The sequence below is a fragment of the Daucus carota genome, chromosome 9 (genome assembly GCF_001625215.2).
Source record: "Daucus carota subsp. sativus chromosome 9, DH1 v3.0, whole genome shotgun sequence".
Taxonomy (NCBI): Eukaryota; Viridiplantae; Streptophyta; class Magnoliopsida; order Apiales; family Apiaceae; genus Daucus; species Daucus carota.
The window spans coordinates 43,045,260-43,049,362 of NC_030389.2; positions in this window are offsets into that span (position 1 = coordinate 43,045,260).

Here is a 4,103-nt window from a genome sequence, read left to right on the forward strand (position 1 = left end):
AAGCCTTTGAATATAATGGTGCCAAGTTCGTCACCAACAACTACGCTGCAATCCTGTCAAACGCTGAAGCTCCAAGCGAGTTCCATCTCATTCAGGACTATCTGGCTCACAGTGAGCTCATGTATGCACTCACACAACCAGAGGTGATTTCTCCAGAACAAGTTCTCTCACTCTGGCGTTCAGCAAGATACAATGATGGTGGTGAACATGGATCACCATCTTTGACATGCATATATGATGGTCAGGAGTATATTGTCACTCCTGAAACTGTAAGAAAGGCTCTCCACCTTCCAGAGCATTCCAAATATCATAGCTCTGTCAGCACCCAAACTCTGAAGGATATGATGCAATTCTTTGGATACTCTGGTAACACTGACAAGATGGGGGAACTCAAGCGCCCTTGTCTCTGCAAAGAATGGAGCTTTTACTACGACTGTATCACCAGGGCTTTTGGAAATAAATGCAGCAACTATGATGCAATCCCACTCTTCAGTCAGCAAATTGGGTATGCTCTGATTCATAATCTCAATTTTGATATTGCTCCTTATATCTTGAGATTTATTGGTGATAGGAGATTAGAGGATGAAAATACTGTCTACTTTGCTAGATTTTGTCAGCTTATTTTCTCATATTGTTATCCTCTGGTACCTATTCCTGATACTGACACTGAACCACCCTTCAAAATTACAAAAAGAGCTTTCTCTGATTTAATTAAGAAGGACAGTAAGAAACCCCAACTGCCCATTTTTGCCATACCTGTAACTGTGCAGGATAAATTGAAGCTGGCAATGCCAGATAAATATGGCTCACTATTCTCTGATGAGAATTTACCAACCTCCTCTCAACAGCCACAAGAAATACCAACCTCTGGTCCTTCCCAAAAGGGCCAGTTGTAAAATCTAAACCAAAGCAAACCTCTGGTCCTTCCCAAAAAGGGTCAGTTGTAACATCTTCACCTACAAGAGTACTGAGGTCATCCAAACAGTCATCTCCTCCACCTAGGAAGAGAAGATTTATGCAGAAACTATCAGACTCTGACTCAGACTCTGAGCCAGAACCAGTACCACTCATCTCAAGGCCCAGAAAGAAGATCAAGCCCACCTCCACTATCACTGATCTTACTGTGGACCCTCCTCTAGAATCCACAGTAAATCCTCTTGAGATGGTAACAGTATCTGATCCTCTGATGATAGAGCCCTTATCTGCAGTACCTCTGACTACTTCACCTCATGCTGACACCCCAATGTCAGAATCTATTCCTCAGTCAGAGGATCCTTTGCCGCATTCCACAGAAGCTGCAATTCCTATCTCTGACAACATTCCTGAAGAATCTGAGTCGATTCCAGAGGCAATTGTCACTACTCCAGACATTGCTCAAGAAATTATAACTCCTGTTGAAGAATTGGTTGCAGCTCCTGATCAGGAGATATTATCTGCTGCAAATTCTGAGGAAGCTACAGCCCCTTTGTGCTCACAGACACTCAGTATTGCAGTTGATGATGATGATACAGATACTACAGAGGTCACTTCTGGTCATCCTATTGCTCCAGCTATTCTTGCAGCTGAAGTCTCTGCTGAGAACAGAGTCAGCATTTCAGTCAGGGAAGTCTCTCCAGTCAGAGATCCTTCACCTGTTCAATCTGCATCAACGGCTCCTGTTTGTGAAATTCCTTCTTCCAAACCTACAGAGAACAGAGTTTGCACTCTCAGTTACTCTAAGAGGATGCAAAGAGCTCCAACTTCCTCTGTGGAAGCCAGACTATCCTCTATAGAATTCACTCAGCAATCCATGCAGCAAACTCTGGCTGAGTTGAGCTCCTCTGTTGCTCAACTGGTCAAATTTCTCATCCCTGATGATGCCAAAAAGGGGGAGAGTACTGAAAGACAAATGCAAGGTTGATCAGCAACAGAGAAAACCAGATGATGAGGAAGAGGATGAAGAAAAGAAGGAGTCTGGAAATTTAAACTCTGAGATAATCTTGCACTCTCAGAGTCAATCTAAAGAAAAGAGGGATGATAAGGCTGGAAGCAGTACTCAGCAACCACAGAAAACAAAATCCCAACAACCTCTGATACCAGCTGACTGTAAAACCAAAGCTCTCTCTGAGCAATTAGTTGAGCTTGGTGATCCTGAATCTAAGCTGTTGAGTCACACAGTGAAGTTTCAAGGAGAGGAAAAGACCTTCTTCTACAAGGCCCCTACACAACTAGCTTTTGATGAAGCAGTTGCAAAGAATCTATTCGAAGAGGAAAATCCAGGGTTATCACTTGAAGACATCAGAAAAGAAGAAGAGAGGTTGGCTGCTGAGATCAAGAAGAACAGAGAATCAAAGCCCAATGAAACTGCAACTGATCAGAAGAAAATAAGCTCTGATGGCAAGAAGCTGGTCACTGAGAAGTCAACTTCTTCAAGAAGGAAAGGAATTGTGATCAGTGAGATAAATTATGCTGATATAGATAGGCCCAGAGTTTATCAAAAATCTGACTCTGATTCAAGCAGAAAAGGGAAAAAGGTCATAGATGGTGTTTCATCTACAAGAAAGGCTGAATCAGAAGTTCAACAAACACTTGTAAATATTCCTGAAGAAACTGATCAGAATTTAGCCTCTGACATTGCTCAAGCTAAACACAAAGATGAAGAAAATGTGAAGCCAGTTGAAGTTAAAGCTACATGGATCAAGTCAACCACTGACAGGGCTCAAGTTGACAAAGCAAATCCCAGAAGAAGAAAAGTCTATTTGGAAGTCTTGGTACAAATCTGTACAAAGAAAGTACACTGCTCACCAGAATCAGATCTCATGGAACCAGAGGAAAAGAAGCTTATGACTGGACTGGCCTTGGTCATAGAAAAGAAAAGATTCAAACAGGCTCAGCAACTACTTTCAGAGATCCTTATCCTCTGACTGAAAAAGTAGGAGAAGCTGTAACACAGGAGGATCTTGATAAGGTTGAGTCAGTTCAAATCTTAATGGACACTCATGATGGGACAGAAGATAAAGAAAAGATTGCTATATTTCTGGAGTCTGGCAGAGTTTATAGAATCTCAGAAGCTGATTTGTTACTGAAATCTCTGAGGGAGCTGGAACATTTCATTCACTACATGCTGGAGATCAAGAATGAAGCTACTCAGAGGTGGTCAGACTTGATGAAAAGGACAATCAGGGAAAAGAGAAGATTCTATGGAGTACAGCCTGATGAAGAATACATTCCAAAAATAGCTCAAGATGATGGTTTCTGAAATTGACATGGAAAAGAATAGCTCTGTGATGGAGACTATTGCAAATATCAGAGTCTGGGTTATAATAATGAAGCAGACAGGCCCAGAGTGATTCAATTGGGAGAAGCAATGAAGAGAGCAAAGCAAATGCTTTGAGATCAGCCATAATACCAGACAGGAGATGAAGATGAAGAACTCAAGACTGTCAAAGCTCAAATGATACAGACTCTGAAGCAATTGAAGAAAATTACTCAGTTTGTTAAGGAGAGCTATGGGTATAGACTGATTGGCTGACTAAGTTCTGACATGTACTGTAAGTTGTAATTAGTTCTGCTCAATCTGTAAGTTATAATTCATTTATGCAGATTAATTATTTCTTGCATTTGTTGCTTGATTGTTTTTGACATCATCAGTAAATATATAGAACTTGTTCATTCTGTCTAATGCACAAGTTGGGGGAGATTGTTACATATTTGATGATGTCACAGGTATCTAACTTGTTTAGTGTGCAGAAGCAAATATCAGAGTTTAGCTGGAAATCAGAGTTTAACGACTGCCAGCTGGATCAGAGTTTAAGCGATGATCAGAGTTTACAGGCGGCTGATTTTCAGGAGCATATCTGACTAAATAAGGAAGATAAAGATCAAGAGAGATTGTACAGATCAGACAGCAGAAGGATAGCTACTGATTAGATTATTTTAGGAAGCAGATAATTATAAATCAATCAGTAGATATCATGTAACTGTGTATATAAACACAGCTTAGGGTTTACTCTAGATGAGTTATCAATTGAATATCATCGTGTAACCTAGCAGCAGCTCTTAGTGATAAGATATAAATCACTAAGAGATTATTTTGTAAACTACTGAGATTTGTGAATAAGAGT